The 20,971-nt window shown below is 39.7% G+C and overlaps 1 protein-coding gene across 1 annotated transcript in view; it reads right to left on the bottom strand.

The window, feature by feature from the left end:
- LOC150089260 (OTU domain-containing protein 7B-like) overlaps positions 1-20,971 on the bottom strand; it is a 151,220-nt gene that overhangs the window by 113,310 nt on the left and 16,939 nt on the right. The window lies entirely within an intron of this gene.

Below are 20,971 nucleotides of genomic sequence, written 5' to 3'. Positions count from 1 at the left end.
TTCATAAAAAAAAAAAAAAAAAAAAACAGTTTTATTGTTTTTTTGTCAGGTATTATGTAATATTTTTTCATTAATATTTTAAAACTCTTTCTTATAACATAATCTAGTTTTGTGGACCTCTTTTATTGTTCTTATTTAAGTATTAACTGCATGAAATAATAAACTACCTTTCGGTATATAGTGTTTTTATACTTAGAACGGTCATTAGGGAAGCGAATCGGTTGTTAAATTATTTGAATCCCACCACTGTGTATATATATAACAATTTTAGTTTAAAAATTGATAATCATAAATCAATTATAGGAGTTTTGGATATTAAATATTTTAAATAGAAGTCAGAATATTTTGGAATTTTAGCACTTTGTTTACTGAATTTTAGTACTGATAGCATCTATTTCTAATTTTTAGCATCTATCATAGTACAACAAATTCTTTTTGTTCTTCAACAAAACTTCCTATCTGTATTATAGGCAAATTACTTCCCCCCCCCCACAAATTAAGCATAAATTTTGCATTTCAACATTTTTTTAACATCTATTTTGCATTTTAGCATCAATGGCAATGGCTGAAAATTCTGACCTCTAATTTTAAATAACTTTGTAATGTATGTATTTATTTTTTTATTATTTTTTTTCAGAAAAATGCCATAGCCAAAATGCCAAAGAAAAAAATGCAATTTCAATAGTGAATTGAAAAAGAAATTTCTAGCATTCACAGATGGAAAGATTTATGGGAAGCTAAATGCAACATCTGCAATTCCACAATATCTATTGCCAACAAATGTGAGTTTAATTATTTACAATGTCATTTGATAAGATAAACATAAAAAGAATATTCAAAATGCAAGCAGTAATTCGGATTTGAGTATTTTTTTTTTTTTCCTGATACAAAATAGTTCAGAGATGAAATTGATTCAGGCTGCAGAAAAAACATTAACATTCCATATGAACACACATCACCAATTCTACAAATCAATGGATTGCTCAGCTGTACCTCACAAAAAATTTACTTGGATTGCCAAAAATGTTTCATGTGCCCGTACAAAAACAGAAGCAACAGTTAACGCAGATCTAGCTCTACATTCAATAACAGTTATTAAAGGATATTTCTGACTATAATATTCAACCTATAGGTGTTCAAATGGATGTAAGCAATCAGTAAAATGAAGTTTTTTTTCAATTTGTATTCAATATTTTGACTATAAGAATGGAGGAATTCAAATAAAATTACTGGACATAAAAAGTGCACCAAATGAACAATCCGAACACAATATCCACAAATTGTTTTATAAGTAATAAATGAATACGAACTCACATCAAAATGTGTATCTTTTACAGCTGATAACTGTAATACCAATTTTAGAGGTGGAAACAGGAAATGTTTTTTGCAAGTTGAATGTTAGTATTAAATCTTACTTAATTGGTGTTGACTGTCCTACCCACGTACTGAACAACAGCATCCACAGCGGAACTAACAGTCTACCTTTTAACACAAACTATTATTTTCTTCTTTATCTTGCTGTCCAGTATTAGGCCTAGTGGCCGGTTACGGTCTCTCTTCATCTTTGCAGGGGTCTGTCACTCCTCACGCGAAGTTTGTAGTTTAATATCCCTTTTGGATAGCATCCATCCTTCATTCTCTCTGCATGCTGGATCCATCTATTATCTATTAGTAGTAGAGGCATATGATACAAGAAAGCAAGCTTATGTAGCATTAGCCAAAAAAAAAAAAAAAAAAAAAATCATTTCATACATCCATTCCCTGTAAAGGAGGAACTGTAAAAACCTGTAAAGGTTTTTACAGTTCCTCCTTGAATTTATTTAGACAATCAACTTCCACACGCTGGCTAAAAAGCAAATTTTCACACCTCTATTCTACAACTGTCTTTCCTCACTTTGAATTTATTCCCCATCATACTTGTAATCTGAGCAAGAGGAAGAATTCCATCAGAACTGAGCCTGCTCAACCCATTCAAGGCCTTAGCATTAGCATTAGTTGAGGCATATGACGCAAGAAAGCAAGTTTATATAGCATCAACCAAATAAAAAAAAAAAAAAACTTCCCATTTCACCCATCCATTCACTTCAAATGTTTGTCTAGCTCAGCCTTAAATTTATTTAAGCTATCAACTTCCACAAAAACAGGTAGAAGCCTGCTCCAGCAATCAACTACTTGCTGGATAAAGGCAAACTTCCGCACATCTGTACTACAACTGTCTTTCCTCAATTTGAATCTATGTCCCCTCAGGTTCTTAATCTGAACAAGCGGAAGTACCCATCAGCATTGAGCCTGTTTAAACCATCCAAGGCCTTACACAACTCAATCAGATCACCTCGCAGGTGCCAGATGCTACAACTTGCAGAACTTAAGCCTCTCTCTTGGTAAGAGCACCCCTTTGTTCCTCTCACCCTTCTTGTTGCCCTTCTCTTACTCATTCTAGCAAGGAGAGAGTGGGGTGTGAGAGTACATGTGAACAGGCGAAGTTTTTACGGCTCCAGCAAATAGAGAAGTTTTTGCTTTTTTATTGACTTAAATTGGAATATTAATTTATTTTTTAGAGTTATTTATATTCCTAGTAACAATACTTTAGTTTAAATTGAATTTAGACAGAGATTTTGTAGGTTATTACTTAGTATCGGTAAGGGTATCAAATCTACGTGTGGACACGTTTTGCAGCTCCCGCGAACGAAAAGTTTTTAATTATACTTAGCCGCTTTATTGACTTAATTGTAAGATTAAATTATTTTCTATAAGTAGCTTATAAACCTAGTCAAGCTCCGTGGTTTATTTTGAATTTTGATAGCGCGATTTGGAAAGTAAATAATACCTCGTGTCCGTAGATTAACCGTTCGTAACTTGCCACCATTGTTATAAGATACGTGTGCTAGCGTAAGGTCTAATGGTAGTATCAATTAATCAGTAAAATTTATTAATCTTATTAAATTTCATTGTCGACTGAATTGTACTTTTTTAACTAAATAAATATAGCGACCTAGTTATTACCAACATAACATCATAAATTAATACATATAAGTTGACAGGGGATAAGAAAGTCATATAACGTAAATCGGAGATAATATTCGATATCGAAATACATATATATAGTGTTATAACTGCATTGGGATATAAATTTAGGGTTATATTTTGTATTGGAATTTTATTGAACAAATAGAAATCATGACTTGGACCAGAGCAGCAAAGCAAAAGGCTCAAACTAGTGGAAGTGCTGTGGCTCAGGGGAGAACTGAGGGGGACAGCTGTCCTCTAAATCACAGTCTATTGAGATGCACTGCTTGTTTGATGTTTGTGGAGCAATTAGGAACGGGACATGATATTGCCAAGGGGAAAGTCTTTGTGTGTGCACGATGTAAGGAGTGCAAGGAAATCAGGTGCCAACTCGGCATTGTTATGGGCTTATATGAGAGCTTGAAGGACAGGGTGGATGCCCTCGAAGGATTTAAATTGAGGGGCCCATCAAGCTCTCAGCTGCCCACATCAATGCCAGAGCTTGCACTTAAACATCACGCAACACAGCGGCAACCCCCAAGGCAGAATGTGCTGGTTCCAAAGGAACTAGCTGTAGGTGACTCCATTGTCAGGGAAACAGGGAACATATTGTGCAAAGAGGATTGATGGAACAGGACCGGTATCTCTGCCAGGGGCAAAGGTTGATGACGTTGTAGGGCAGATATCATCCTTTAAGGGCACAAAGGGTGATATTGTTGTACACGTTGGCACTAACGATATTAAGAGTAGGAGACCAGCAGAATTACTTAACAAGTACAAGACAATGCTGAAAAAAAGCAGTGAGTTAGGGTTGAATTTGAAAGTGTCTGCAATTCTGCCCAGACACGATAGGAGGGAGTATATGATGAGAGCCTTGTCGATCAATTTGGCCATGGAGAGATTGTGCAAGGCTCAAGGGGTAGAATTTTTCTCAGCCTGGTCTGTGCTTGTTAACAGGAGAGACTGCTTCTACGGGGATGGGATATGCTTAAATAGAAAGGGTTCAAGAATATTTGCTGATGCTATTGAGGCAGAGCTGGGTGGGTCAAAAAATTTCTAGCTTGGGGGGGGGATACACGGACTAATAGATTAACAATAGCCGCTGGCAGAGGTAAAAGTGACACTTTCACTACTTCTATTGAAATGCAATTGGGCAGCAGCCTGGAAAGAAAGGCAATGGGAATTTCCAGGACTGCTGGGAGTCATAGTGGAACAAGTAAATACATGGGCTGTGTTAGGGTAACTAAGAGTAGAAACAGGTGCATGTATACTTGCATGTACACCAATGCTAGGAGTATAGTTAATAAATTCGATGACCTTGAAGTCAAGGCATCAAACGCAGATATTGTTGGGATACCAGAGATATGGTGTCACCCAGAAATAAGAAGTGCAGAACAGGAAATTGGGGAGTACAATATGTACAGAAAGGATAGACAGGACAGGAGGGGAGGAGGGGTTATGCTGTTAGTTAAAAAACACAAAATCTAAGGAGGTGCATCCAATTGATGGTGGACAATGCAGTGTTGAGTCTGTTTGGTGTGACGTAAGCACTGGGAAAGGAAAAATGAGAGTAGGTGTGTGTATTATAAGATTAATGAATCTGACGAGTATAATGAGCAATTGTGCAGAGAAATAGAGTGGGCCAGTAAAGTAGAGTGTCTTATATTGGAGGATTTTAATTTCCCGGATATTGACTGGAATTTGTGGGTTGGTCACTCACACACTAGCAAGGCTTTTGTGGATTTATTGGATGATTGTTTTCTACAGCAGCATGTTCAGGAGGCAACTAGAGGGAGTAATTCTCTTGATCTGATTATCAGTAATGATTCTTCATGCATCAAGGATCTGCAGATAAAGGAACCACTAGGTGGCAGTGATCACAGTGTGCTGAAGTGGGATTTCCTCAAAGAGGTAACTACCATCAAGGGTAAAGGGAAGGGTTTTTGCTTTCGTACAGGTGACTACGGTGGTCTGAGTCAGTATTTAAATTCTATAGGGTGGAACCAACGGATGACGTTACCAACAGCAAATTCAAAATGGGAAGCATTCAAAGAATTAATCTTGGAAGCCACTAGGCTTTTCATACCAACAAAGAAATATTGTTCAAGATTTTGGCCTAAATGGATGTCAGATAAAATAATTAGACATGTGACAGAGAAGAAAAATGCATGGGATACATATAAATTAACATATGACACAGAAGCCTATGATAGATATAAGCTAGTCTGTAACCAAGTTACAAAAAAGGTTAGGCAGGCGAAGGTAGATTACGAGAAATCTTTGGCAAAGGATGCAAAGAAAAAGAGCAAAGAGTTCTTTACTTATGTAAACTCTAGAAGGAAGGGGATGAATCAGATTGGTCCACTTGATATCGATGGTTCAACTGCTGATGATCCTGCTCTGGCATTCCCCTCCCTGAATAACTCCTCATTCACACATGAGGAGTTATTCAGGGAGGGGGAATGCCAGAGGTGTATTCAACTCTGGTAGTAAGCTAGATAATCTTGTAATAACTGAGAGTAAAGTGGGGGAGAAATTGTTGAAGATAAACACAAGAAAGGCACTTGGGGTGGATGGAATCTATCCAGTTATATTAAAGGAGGCGGCAAAGGAAGTAAGCAAACCCTTAGCCATAATTATGAGAGCTTCCGTGGACTCAGGGATGGTACCCATGGACTGGAGATATGCAGTCACCCCAATCCACAAAGAAGGATCAAAGGGAGACACAGGTAATTACAGACCTGTTAGTTTAACTTCTGTTCCAGGGAAATTAATGGAGGCACTGGTTAAAGAAGCATTGCGGGATCATCTAGACAAGACTTCAGTTATAGCTTGGACACAGCATGGGTTTGTTAAGGGAAGTCTCGTTGATATGGGAGTTTGATGGCGCATAAGCTACTTTGGCTATAATGCGGGAAGTCTTGTCTGACTTAATTTGATTGGATACTATGATGTAGTCACAAAGGAACTAGATGCAAAGAATAACTTTGATATCATATACAGAGGATTCTGCTTATTTGGGCCACTGGTTAATCGGGGCGGCCGTTTATTTGGGACAAATCTTAAAGAACAGAACCCAATCGAGAAAATAGCCAGGGTTTACTTCGCTTAATTGGGACAACCTGCCGTTTAATCGGGGCAGGAGACCGCAGCAGTCGAGATTACGCTACGATTGTCTCTGACCATGCCATGTGGTTCGGTCGGATTTCTGGAGGACACAACCACAAAACAATAAAAACAATTAGCAGTGCACTGTTAATGGGCTTTTCTGTTAGTGCTTCAATCATATAAAAAAATTAATTTTCAGAATCTGCTCTTCATTCCTATTTTTTAAGCTTCGCTACTCCATTCTCACTTGCGCATATCGCGTTACTTGCAATTTGTGTGTGCCGTGTTCTTTGTTATTGATTGCTTATCTTTTTTACTGTTTTAAATTTTAACCCCCACCCACAAATGTCAGTGAGCAGAAATGTCAACTAATTCGTATGTACATATTACAGTATGCATTAATTAAGCTATGCACGTAAGCGAAAATTTATTTTTATTTTGCTAACCTGTGGAAAATATTCTTCCGATTTTCACGTATCATTTAATTTTTATTATTTGGTAACGTAATAAAGTGTAAATTTGTACTTAATACAGTATATCTTTACTTTTATAGCCTGTGGATAATATTCCTCCTATTTTCGCTAATTAGAATAGCTGTTTAATAGAATTAAACTTTAATTCACAAACGTGATCACAATGACCAGCGGTTACTACATATCGTATAGTAAACGGGACTTTACTATGGTGAGTCCATTGTAGAGTGATTTGATCATACAGAAAATCAATCATAAAGCTGTATTTTTTACTATTTATATGAAACTTCGAATAATTGGGGCAGCCGCTTAATCGGGCCAAAATGCACTAGTCCCAATGTGTCCCAAATAACCGGAATCAACTGTATTTGTTCTTAGAAAAGCCATACTGTTGCACATGGAAGACTGCTGTACAAATTGTAGCAGTGTGGCATTGGAGGCAAATTGCTGCTATAGATAAAGGGATGGTTGAGTGGAAGAAGAGAGGGAAAGTGGTAATCAATGGACACTGCTCTTCGTGGACTAATGTTTTTAGTGGAGTCCCTCAGGGTTCGGTGTTAGGTCCATTGTTGTTTTCTGTATTTATAAATGATATTGATGATAGTATATCAACCTTAATGCCCAAGTTTGCAGACAATACGACGGTTGGCAAGGTTGTTAATGACACTAATGAACGTACACTGCTGCAACGGGATCTACAGGATATCTCAAAAATATTGGTACATACGTTTAGGGGAGGTAAGTAACATCTCAAGGAGTGTAAATCGCATAGGAACCCATAACCGGAAACGTCACCGTAAGTCGGTTCACGGCGCTGTTCATCAGTTCAGGAGAGGGAAAATTTCTGGTTTACTCATTCAAGCAGTATTTGCCACACAAAGAGTATGCATCGATATACGAACTGTGAGCTGGCAGACATGCACCTAGTGTATGGATTAGCAGAGGACCCACACGGTGGGTGCCCCCATGTGGCACAACATCGCTTTGCAATAAATGTGTGGGCAGGTATGGTCGGTGACTGCTTAGTCGGCCCATACCTGTTACCATCCCGCATGAACTCCGCTAAATATTGGATCTTCATTGAACAAGTTCTACCAGGGTTACTTGACGATGTTCCAGCAAAGTGAGACACAACATTTGGTTTCAACTTGACGAGGCGCCTGCCCATTATGGAAGGTGTGTTCGTGACCATTTGAACAGGCATTTTGGGCGTTGATGGATTGACCGTGATGGACCCGTTGCCTGGCCCCCATGCTCACCTGATTTATCGAGCCTTCGTTTCTTTCTGTGGCGAGTCCTCAAATCTATCGTGTATGAATCGCCTGTGGAGACAGAAATGGATCTCGTGGCGAGACTCGTCTGCGCTGCTGCTACTGTCAAAGAAACTCTAGGTGTGTTCGACAGTGTCCGCCAATCCATGCTCGATGTCACGCATGCATTGCGTCTCATGGTGGAACCTTCGAGCATCTGTTGTAACATCATGAAATGCAACCATCTCGTACTCCATTGTTAATATTATGTCAAATAAATGTTTGCCAGTAATTACTGTCTTGTGTCATTTCTGCTTCTTGTGCCTCTGCTACTACTTTCAAGTGACGTTTCCAGTTATGGGTTCCAATGCGATTCACATTCCTTTAGATGTTACCTACCTCCCCTAAACGTTTCTACCAATATTTTTGAAACACCCTGTAGAAAAGTTGAGCAGATGGGCTGAGAGGTGGCAAATGAAGTTTAACATTGATAAATGTAAAGTACTACATATGGGAAGCAGTAATCCCAGAGTAACATATCAACTCTGTGGTACACACTGACAGTGGTAGAGAATAAAAAGGACCTGGGGGTATTTGTGCAGGCAGATATGAAGTTTTCTGAGCAGTGCAGATGGTCTGCAAGAGTAGCGCATGGTGTCTTGTCAATGATATACAGGAATTTTTCTAGTAGGGATAAGGAGGTGATTATTCCCTTATATAAGGCAATGGTCAGGCCACACCTTAAGTAATGTATACAGGTCTGGAGGCCTCATTTTAAGAAGGATGTAGAGCTGTTGGAATGAGTACAGAGAAAGGCAATAAGATTAGTGAATGGAACAAAGGGTTGCTCTTAGGGTTGCTCTTACAAAGAAAGGCTTAACTTTTGCAAATTACACTGTCTGGGGACTAGGCACCTGCAAGGTGATCTTATTGAGGTGTATAAAGCCTTGAATGGTTTTAGCATGCTCAATGCTGATGGGATTCTTCCTCTTGCTCAGAATAATCACCTGAGAGGGCATAAATTCAAATTGAGGAAAGACGGTTGTAGAATAGATGTGCAGAAGTTTGCCTTTAGCCAGCAGGTGGTTGATTGCTGGAACAAACTTCCATCTGTCGTTGTAGAAGTTAATAGCTTAAATAGATTCAGAACTTGACAAACATTTGGAGCGAGTGGATGGGTGAAATAAGGGTGTTTTTTTTTTTGGCTGATGCTATATAAGCTTGCTTTCTTGCACCATGTGCCTTTGCTAATGCTAACTCAACATGCTTCCTAAAATAGGCCTCCAGACCTGTACACAATACTCAAGGTGAGGCCTGCCCATTTCCTTATACAAGAGGATAATCACCTCCTTGTCTCTGCTAGCAAAATTCCTATATTTCATTGACAAAACTCCATGACCTGCTCTGGCACTACTCAGAGAACTTCATATCTGACTACACAATTACCCCAGTTCTTTTTCATTCTTCCCTCCTTGAGTGTAGTACCACACAGTTGGTGCGTTTCTTTTAGGTTACTGCTACCCATATGCAGTACTTTGCATTTGTCAATGTTAAACTTTAGTTACCACTTCTCAGCTCATCTGCCTAACTTTTCTAGATCCTTTAGCAGTAGTATACTGTCTTTACTGTAATTAACAACCCTGCCAACCCTTTGTATCATCTGCAAACTCGGAAAATAAGCCTGATATACCTTCATCGATATCATTGATAAATACACAAAACAACAATATGCCTATCACCGAACCCTAGGGGACTCCAATAATAACATTAGTCCACATAGAGCAGTGTCCATTTATTACCACTCTGCCATCTCCCACTCAACCATCCCTTTATCCATTGCAGCAACTTGCCCTTAATGCCATACTGCTCCAATTTGTAAAGCAGTCTTCCATGTGCAACAGTATCAAAAGCTTTCCTGAATTTCAAGTCTATGATATCAAGGATATCATATACTTCTGCTCACTATCCATAGTGTCATTGCCTTCGGGGATTCCTTATACAAGCAGGTGCATGATACTGCCATGGGCGCTCCTGTTAGCTCCATCATGGCCAACATCACCAAGGAGGAATTGGAGGAACAGATATTCCTGAACCCCCTATGCCTATTACAACATTGTGCAGATATGTCGATGACATCTTGACCGCAATCCCATGTGGTTCTGAAGTAACATTACTGGAGTATCTCAATTCATTGACAGTGTTCATCCAGTTCACTTTAGAGATAGAAGTGGATGGGTCCCTTCCATTCTTAGGTGTCCCGGTAAAACTTGTGTGTCCCACACCTGGAAATCTCGGTATACTGGGTAGTCGCACGCATTACTCAGTAAGAGCTTGTGTTCTCTGGTTTCTAACATGAAGACTCCAGTCACCCCTCTTTTGTGCAGTGGTGTGGTATACCGTGTAACTTGCAAAGGTTGTGGCAGCTGCTACACAGGAGAACCTCAGAGGCCTTCAAGACCGCCATGCAGAGCAAGACAAGTCAATTCGCCTTGGTGTGACTGACCAATCTGCAATCGCGAAACATTAGCATTAGCATTAGTAGAGGCATATGATGCAAGAAAGCAAGCTTATTCAGCATCAGCCAAAAAAAAAAAAAAAAACCCTCTCCCATTTCACCCCTCCGTTCGTTCGAAATACCTGTCCAGTTGAGCTTTAAATTTGTTTAGGCTATCAACTTCAACAACAAGTGATGGAAGTCAGTTCCACCAACCAACCACCCGCTGGCCAAAGGCAAATTTCCGCACATCTATCCGACATCCGTCCTTCCTCAATTTGAATTTATGCCCTCTGAGGTGATTATTCTGAGAAAGATGAAGAATCCCATTGGCATTGAGCATGCTCAAACCATTCAAAGCCTTATACACCTCTATCAGATCACCTCGCCGGTGCCTAGTCTCCAGACTCTGTAATTTGCAAAACTTAAGCCTTTCTTCGTAAGAGCAACCCTTTGTTCCATTTACTAATCTTGTTGCCCTTCTCTGTACCCGTTCCAGCAGCTCTACATCCTTCTTGAAATGAGGCCTCCAGACCTGTATACAGTACTCAAGATGTGGCCTAACCATTGCCTTATACAAGGGAATAATCACCTATCACCTCCTTATCCCTGCTAGAAAAATTCCTGTACATCATTGACAAGACACCATGAGCTACTCTTGCAGCTCGTCTGCACTGCTCAGAGAACTTCATATCTGCCTGCACAATTACCCCCAGGTCCTTTTCATTCTCCACCACTGTCAGTGTAGTACCGCAGAGTTGATACATTGCTCTGGGGTTACTGTTACCCATATGTAGTACTTTACATTTGTCAATGTTAAACTTCATTTGCCACCTCTCAGCCCATCTGTTCAACCTTTCCAGATCCTGTTGCAGCAGCATAGCGTCAGTAGTGTCCTTAACGACCCTGCCAACCTTTGTATCATCTGCAAACTTAGACATTAAACTTGATATCCCATCATCAATATCATTCATAAACACCGAAAACAACAATGGACCCAACACTGAACCTTGAGGAACTCCACTAATAACATTAGTCCACGTTGAGCAGTGTCCATTGATTACCACTCTCTGTCTTCTGCCACTCAACCATCCCCTTATCCATAGCAGCAATTTGCCTCCAATGCCACACTGCTCCAATTTGTGCAGCAGTCTTCCATGTGCAACAGTATCAAAAGCCTTTCTAAGATCCAAATATATAATATCAAAGTTATTCCCTGCATCCAGTTCTTTTGTGACTACATCATAGTATCCAATCAAATTGGTCAGGCAAGACCTGCCCTTAACAAAACCATGCTGCGTCTGAGCTATAACTGAATTCTTGTCTAGATGATCCTGCAGTGCTTCTTTAACCAGTGCCTCCATTAATTTACCTGGAACAGAAGTTAAACTAACAGGTCTATAATTACTTGTGTCAGCCTTTGATCCTCCTTTGTGAATTGGGGTTACATTTGCACATCTCCAGTCTATGGGTACCTCCCCTGAGTCCAAAGAAGCTCTCATAATTATGGCTAGGGGTTTGCATACTTCCTTTGCTGCCTCCTTTAATATAACTGGATAGATCCCATCCGCCCCAGGTGCCTTTTTTATGTTTATCCTCAACAATCTCTCCTCCACTTTCCTCTCAGTTATTACAAAATCATCCAGCTCACTGCCAATGTTTACTTTACCTACATCATTCTCCTTCCTGAATAACTCCTCATGCGTGAATGTAGATGCAAAATACTCGTTTAGATTGTTAGCCACCTGAGCAGGATCCTCAACTGTTGAACCATCAATATCCAGTGGACCAATCTGATTCATCCCTTTCCTTCTCGAGTTCAAGTATGTAAAGAACTCCTTTCTGTTTTTCTTTGCATCCTTTGCCAAGGATTTTTCGTAGTCTGCCTTTGCCTGCCTAATCTCCTTTGTGACTTGGTTACAGACCAACTTATATCTATCATAGGCTTCCATGTCACCCATTAATTTGTATGTATCCCATGCATTTTTCTTCTCTGCCACATGTCTCATTAGTCCATCTGACAACCATTTAGGCCTAAACCTTGAACAATATTTCTTAGTTGGTATGTAAAGCCTGGTAGCCACCAAGATTAGTTCCTTGAATGCTTCCCATTTTGAGTTTGCTGTTGGTAACATCATCAGTTGGTCCCACTGTATAGAATTTAAATACTGTCTCAGACCATCATAGTCGCCTTTACGAAAACAAAAACCCTTCCCTTTACCTCTGATGGTAGTTACCTCCTTGAGTAAATCCCACTTCAACACACTGTGATCACTGCCACCTAGTGGTTCATTTATCTGCAGGTTCTTAATGCATGAAGAATCACTACTGATAATCAGATCAAGAGTATTGCTCCCTCTTGTTGCCTCACGAACATGCTGATGTAGAAAACAATCATCCAATAAATCCACAAAAGCCTTGCTAGTGTGCGAGTGACCAACCCACAAATTCCAGTCAATATCTGGGAAATTAAAATCCCCCATTATAAGACTCTCTGATTTACTGGCCCACTCTATTTCCCTGTACAGTTCCTTATTATACTCATCAGAGTCATTAGGCCTATAGCACACTCCTACTCTAAATTTTGATTTCCCTATGCGTATGTCACACCAAACTGACTCGACACTGCCCTGTCCATCGATGTCAACTGGCTTCACTTCCTTTGACTTTATGTGTTTCTTAATTAATAGCATAACCCCTCCTCCCCTCCTGTCCTGTCTATCCTTTCTATATACATTGTATTTCCCAAATTCCAGTTCCGCATTACTTATATCTGTGTGACACCACGTCTCTGATATCTCAACAATATCTGCCTTTGATGTTTTGAGCAATACCTCAAATTCATCAAATTTATTTACCAAACTCCTAGCATTGGTGTACACGCAAGTATACATGCACCTGTTTCTATTCTTAGCTACCCTAACACAACCCATGTGTTTACTTGTAACGCAATGACTACCAGCAGTCTCTGAAATATTCTGCATCTTGTTTTTCAGACTTCCGCTCATTTGAATAGAAGCAGTGCAAGAATCACTTCCACCTCTGCCAGTGGCTACTGTTAATTTATTAGTCCTTGTATCCCCCCCCAACTAGCAGTTTTCCGACCCACCTAACACTGCCTCGACAGCATCAGCAAAAATTCTTGCACCCTTTCTATTTAAGTGTATCCCATCCCTGTAGAAGCAATCTCTCCTGTTAACAAGTACAGTCCAGGCTGAAAAAAAATTCTACCCCTTGAGCCTTGCACAATCCCTCCAGGGCCGAATTGATCGACAAGGCTCTCATCATATACTCCCTCCTATCGTGTCTGGGCAGAATTGCAGACACTTTCAAGTTCAACCCTAATTCACGGCTTTTTTTCAACAGTGACCTGTACTTGCTAAGTAATTCCGCCGGTCTCCTACTCTTAATATCATTAGTGCTAACGTGTACAACTATATCACCTTTTGTGCCCTTAAAAGATGATATCCGCTCTACAACGTCATCAACCTTTGCCCCTGGCAGACATACCCTGGTCCTATTCCACCTATCCTTTTTACAAAGCATGTTCCCCGTTTCCCTGACAATAGAGTCACCAACAACTACTAGTTCCTGTGGGACCAGCGCATTCTGCCTAGGGGGCTGCCCCTGTGTTGCCTGATGACCAAGTGCAAGCTCTGGCGTTGATGTGGGCAGCTGAGAGCTTGATGGGCCCCTCAATTTATTTCCTTCGAGGGCATCCACCCTGTCCTTCAAGGTCTCATAAAGGCCCATAACAACGCTGAGTTGTCGCCCGATTTCCTTGCACTCCTTACATCGTGCACACACAAAGACATCCCCCTTGGCAGTATCACGTCCCGTACCCGACTGCTCCGCAAACATCAAGCAAACAGTGCATTTTAATAGACTGTGATTCAGAGGGCAACTGCCCCCCTCAGTTCTCCCCTGAACCACAGCACTCCTATTAGCTTGAGCCTTTTGCTTTGCTGCTCTGGTCAGAGTCATGATTCCAATTTAATTCAATAAAATTTAAAACAAAAATTAAATCCTTAAGTTATATCCCAAAACAGTTATGTTATATATATATATATATTTTTTTTTTTTTCGGTATCTAGTGTTCCCTTTATACAACTTCCGTATCACGTGTACCACTATAGTTATGTATTAATTATTTGTTACGATTAAGTCGTTATATATATTTATAGAGTTAAAAATACAATTTAATTGACAATAAAGTTTATCAAGATTAATAAATTTACTGATTAATTGACAATATTATATTATGCAGTATACTACACTAAGCTTATGCTATCGTGTAAAAATGGCGGGAATTCACGAACGGTATTTCTACGGACTCGTAAGTATTGATTAGCTTCGAAATCTCGCTATCTCAATTTAGAATAAACTAAGGATCCTGACTAGGTCTATAATCTACTTATAGAAGATAATTTGATATAACAATTGGTTAATAAATCGACTAAATTTGGTTAAAAGACCTCTCGTTCAATTTGTGACACGTGGATTTGATACCGTTACCGATACTAAGTAATATCTACGAAATCTCTGTCTAAGTTAAACTTTAAACTAAGTATCGTAACTAGGAATATAAAGCTACTCTAGAAAATGGCAGAGATTCAGAAACGGGTACCCCATTCAAAAAACACTTCTGGACAACCCACCATGACCTTAAACCCCAAGCGCGATTACAAAGTGATTGACCAATCCCAACATTTTTGCCACCACCTCTGACTAGAGTTGCAATTCAAGTTGAAATTGAATTGCAACATCTCATGCAATTTAAGAACTATGAATCGCTGCAAGAGCATGAGGCTACACCCTGTCTTGGAGGCACCTATCTTGAAACTGAATAAAAGCTGGCAGCAAATCCACACACATCCATGCAACAACAATGGGCAGCAATCTAGTAGTTGAATGTTTAATCACGTGTCCACACATGCATCACTGCACGCACAACTCTATATCAGTTAAATTTTGTCTCTTAACATCTTTATCTCGTTAGAATTTGCTGATGAAGGGATCCATTTAACCCTGAAAGTTTCAGGTCATTTATTATTAAAGCTTTTCTGGATTATATAGAATTAATCTATCCTTATTTTCATGATATCAAGGTTATTTTCTGCATCCGATGGGTCTATAATTATTTGTGTCACCCTTTGAACCCCTTTTGTGAATTGGGGATACATTTGCACATCTCCAGAACAGAGGGACCTCTCCTGAATCTAAGGATGTGCTCATAATTATGGCTAAGAGTTTGCTAAATTCTCTCACTGCCTCCTTCAGTATATCTGAGTTAGTTAGTTAGTTAGTTAGTTATTTGGTTTTTAGGAGCATTAGCAACTAAGGCCATATTGCTCCGGGATATGCGGTGGTCATTCCCTGACCTTTCCACATCCTCCGTATTTGGTGGTGACGGGCTTGAACCCCAGTCTAATCAAGAAGCGTGTGCTACGCACTGCTGCTCCTTCCCACCTGGCTACGGAGGCGCCCAGTATATCTGAATAGATTCCATCCATCCCAGGTGTCTTTTTTATGCTTAACTTCAACAATTTCTCCTCCACTTTGCTCTTGGTTATTACAAAATTATTTAGCTCCATGTTAGAGTTTACTAAACTTCTGTCCTTTTCCTTACAGAATACCTCATGTGTGAATGTAGATGCAAAATACTCATTCAGTTTCAGCTATCTGAGCAGGATCATCAAAAGTCGAACCACCAACATCAAGTAGATCAATCTGATTCATCCCCTTCCTTCTAGAGTTTACATAAATAAAGAAGTCTTTGTTGTTTTTCTCTGCATCCTTTGCTAAGGATTTCTTGTAATCAGCCTTTGCTTTCCTAACATCCCTTGTGACTTGATTACAGACTAGATTATATCTACCGTAGGCTTCTTGAGCAGTATTTCTTAGTTGGTATGAAAAGCCTAGTAGCTTCCAAGATTAATTCCTTGACGGCTTCTCATTTAGAATTCGCTGTTTTAATCATCATCAGTTGATCCCACTGTACAGAATTTAAAAACTTTCTGAGACCACTGTTGTCACCTTTACAAAAACAAAAACCCTTCCCTTTACCCTTGATGGTAGTTACATCATTAAGTAAATTCCACATCAGTACACTGTGATCACTGTCAACTAGTGGTTCCTTTATCTGCAAATTCTTAATGCATGAATAATCACTGCTGATAATCAGATCAAGAGTATTACTCCCTTTGGTTGCCCCTCAAACATGTTGCTGTAGAAAACAATCCTCCAATAAATCCACAAAAGTCTTGCTAGCATGCAAGTGATTGACCCACAAATTCCAGTCAATATCTGGAAAGTTAAAACCTCCATTAGAAAACATTCTGATTTACTGGCCCACTCTAATTCTCTGTGCAACTGTTTGTTGTACTCATCATCCTTCTATAACATACTTCTATATCACAAAGTTAAATAAATACACCAACCGTTTTGATTAAAATAGTTTAATACTGTAAAAATATAAAAATATAAATATGATAAAATGTACCAAGCGATACAGTGGATACTGTAAAATAATATTTACAAAACTGATTCACTAGAAAATAAAATAAAATATATTATGAAAATGTTAAAATACAATAAAATACGAAAATTAACAGCGATAAAACAATGATTGTAGCTTTTGGGGGCGTCTGCCTCCTTTCTCAACAACAATGCTACTTGGGCAACACACATCCTTTAGTATCAGGTTCACAGCACACGTGGCTGACAAGGCACATGTTCAGTATTACTTTCACGTGCACCAGAACCGGAAGTGGCTCGAGAATGTGGAAACGAGAAGCGCTCATCTCTTGCAAGGACTACAGCTTCCAAGGGGGGTAGAGCCGAACAGCCCTATCCCTATTCATGCTACTGTTTTCGGACGAGCCAATCCACAAACTCTCCAACCACTTACGGCCCCAGAACCTGTGTGCCCAGTTGTCAACGATGACAACATTCTCGGGGAAGACTTGGTGCTGTTTTTTCCAATAATGCTCAGCAATCGCGGACTTATTGAACTCTGCGGTATGTACGGCTCTCATGTGTTCCCCAAGACAGTCTTTTAGTCTACGTCCTGTCTCCCCCACAATCTCAGTTTGAGACCAGATGCCTGGATTGTGGTGAGTGTTACGTGGGGGAGACAGGATGGCAACTAAAAGACCGTCTGGGGGAACACATGAGAGCCATACAGACTGCAGAGTTCAATAAGTCCGCGATTGCTGAGTATTATTGGGAAAAACAGCACCAAGTCTCCCCCAAGAATGTTGTCATCCTTGACTGGGCGCACAGGTTCTGGGACCGTAAGTGGTTGGAGAGTTTGTGGATTGGCTCATCCGAAAACAGTAGCATGAATAGGGATAGGGGTGTTCGGCTCCACCCCATCTTGGAAGCTGTAGTCCTTGCAAGAGATGAGCACTTCTCGTTTCCACATTCTCGAGCCACTTCCGGTTCACATGAAAGTAATACTGACCATGCACCTGATCGGCCATGTGTGCCGTGAACCTGATACTAAAGGATGTGTTGCCCAAGTAGCATTGTTGTTGAGAAAGGAGGCGGATGCCCCCGAAAGCTACAATCATTGTTTTAATGCTTTTAATTTTTGTATTTTATTGTATTTTAACATTTTCATAATATATTTTATTTTCTAGTGAATCAGTTTTGTAAATATCATTTTACAGTATCTACTGTATCGCTTGGTACATTTTATCATATTTATATTTTTATATTTTTACAGTATTAAACTATTTTAATCAAAATGGTTGGTGTATTTATTTAAATTTGTGATATTAGCATTAGCATTAGTAGAGGCATTTGATGCAAGAAAGCAAGCTTATGCAGCATCAGCCAAAAAAAAAAAAAATAAAGTAAAATAAATAAATAAAAAATAACCACTTCCACTTCACCCCTCTGTTCGTTCGAAATACCTGTCCAGCTGAGCCTTAAACTTATTTAGGCTATCAACTTCCACGACAAGGGATGGAAGTCTGTTCCACCTACCAACCACCCGCTGGCTAAAGACAAATTTCCGCACATCTATCCTACATCTGTCTTTCCTCAGTTTCAATTTATGCCCTCTCAGGTGATTATTCTGAGCAAGAGGAAGAATCCCATTGGAATTGAGCATGCTCAAACCATTCAAGGCTTTGTACACCTCTATCAGATCACCTCACTGGTGCCTAGTCTCCAGACACTGTAATTCGCAAAACTTAAGCCTTTCTTCGTAAGAGCACCCCTTTGTTCCATTCACTAATCTTGTTGCCCTTCTCTGTACTCGTTCCAGCAGCTCTACATCCTTCTTGAAATGAGGCCTCCAGACCTGTATACAGTACTCTAGGTGTGGCCTGACCATTGCCTTATACAAGGGAATAATCACCTCCTTATCCCTGCTGAAAAAATTCCTGTATATCATTGACAATACTCCATGAGCTACTCTTGCAGCCCATCTGCACTGCTCAGAGAACTTCATATCTGCCTGCACAACCACCCCCAAGTCCCTTTCATTCTCTACCACTGTCAGTGTAGTACCACAGAGTTGATACGTTGCTCTAGGGTTGCTGTTTCCCATGTGTAGTACTTTACATTTGTCAATGTTAAACTTCATTTGCCACCTCTCAGCCCATCTGCTCAACCTTTCCAGATCCTGTTGCAGCAGCATAGTGTCAGTAGTGTCCTTGACAACCCTGCCAACCTTCGTATCGTCTGCAAACTTGGACATTAAGCTTGATATACCATCATCAATATCATTTATAAATACAGAAAACAATAAAGGACCCAATACTGAACCCTGAGGGACTTCACTAATAACATTAGTCCACGATGAGCAGTGTCCATTGATTACCACTCTGTCTTCTTTCCCTCAACCACCCCTTTATCCATAGCAGCAATTTGCCTCCAATGCCACACTGCTCCAATTTGTGCAGCAGTCTTCCATGTGCAACAGTATCAAAAGCCTTTCTAAGATCCAAGTATATAATATCAAAGTTATTCCCTGCATCCAGTTCTTTTGTGACTGCATCATAGTATCCAATCAAATTGGTCAGGCAAGACTTCCCCTTAACAAAACCATGCTGTGTCCGAGCTATAACTGAAGTCTTGTCTAGATGATCCTGCAGTGCTTCTTTAACCAGTGCCTCCATTAATTTTCCGGGAACAGAAGTTAAACTCACAGGTCTATAATTACTTGTGTCAGCCTATATGAACATACTTCTATTCTCATTTCCCTTTCCCAGTGCTTATGTCACACCAAACTAACTCAACATTGCACTGTCTACCAATATCAACTGGATGCACTTCCTTAGATGTTATGCGTTTCTTAACTAACAGCATAACCTATCTTCCCTTCCTACCCTGTCTATCCTTTCTGTACACATTGTACTCCCCAAATCCCAATTCTGCACTGCTTATATCTGTGTGACACCATGTCTCTGATATCCCAGCAATATCTGCCTTCGATGTCTTGATCAGCACTTCAAATTCATCAAATTTATTTACTATACTTCTAGCATTGGTATACATGCACTTGTTCTTACTCTTAGTTACCCTAACACAGCCCATGTATTTACTTGTTCCATGATCTCCCAGCAGCTCTTGAAATCCCCACCAACCTGCTCTTCAGGGTGCTGCTCATTACAATAGAAGCAGTGCAAGAATCACTTTTGCCTCTGCCTGAGGCTACTGTTAAGTAAACCTGCAGATCTCTTACTCTTAAGGTCATTGGTGCCACGGGTACAATAATATCATCTTTTGTGCTCTTAAAAGATATCTGCTCTACGTCATCAACTTTTGCCCCTGCTACACATACCCTTGTCCTGTTCCACCTATCCATTTTGCATAATATATTCCCGTTGCCCTGACTACAGAGTCACTGACAATAACTAGATCCTGTGGGACCAACGCATTCTGCCTTGGAGATTGCTGCTGTGTTGCCTGATGCACAGGAGTGGGCTCTGGCGTTGAGTTGGGCAGCTGAGAGCTTGATTCCCCCACTTTAATACCTTCGAGAACATCTATCCTACACCTCAAACTCTCATACACGCTCATCAGAATGCTGAGTTGGCGCCTAATTTCTTCATAGTCTCTGCATCTAGCACACAAAGACATCCTCCTTGGCTAGATCATCTCCTGTTCTAGACAGGTCTGCAAACATTTCACACATTTTTTTTTAGACTGCGATGTGTTGGAGAATCAGCCCTTTCAGTTCTCTCCCAAACCACAGTACTATAGTTACTTTGTGCTGTGTGCAGGTTATTCACCACACCAAAGTGCCTAATCACAAAGGGCATCATCCAAAGTTTTAAAAATTAAAATAAATAAAAATTGAAAATTAAAAATGATTATTCTCATTTTCTATTTGTACTTTGCTATAAACATTACTAAAAATGAACTGGCTCATTACATCATTATTTGAAATTTGTTTTCAGCCATAAATCATAAGAAACTGAATTATAAACTTTCTAATAAAAGACATTTAATATTATAAACTATTAGAACAAAGCTGTAGTTTTTTTTTTCCTTCAAAATGTATTTTGTTAGGTGTTCATTGATCATTATTAAATATACTGAAATAAGTGTCTATAATTAGTTATCTTTTGTGGTGTGGGGAGTGCTAATAATGCTTTGCACAAAAGCATCTCATAGGTACAAGG

Source organism: Mastigoproctus giganteus, chromosome 2, assembly GCF_048544385.1.
Source record: "Mastigoproctus giganteus isolate SK-2022 chromosome 2, ASM4854438v1, whole genome shotgun sequence".
Classification (NCBI taxonomy): Eukaryota; Metazoa; Arthropoda; class Arachnida; order Uropygi; family Thelyphonidae; genus Mastigoproctus; species Mastigoproctus giganteus.
This window is presented reverse-complemented; position numbering and strand designations above follow the sequence as displayed.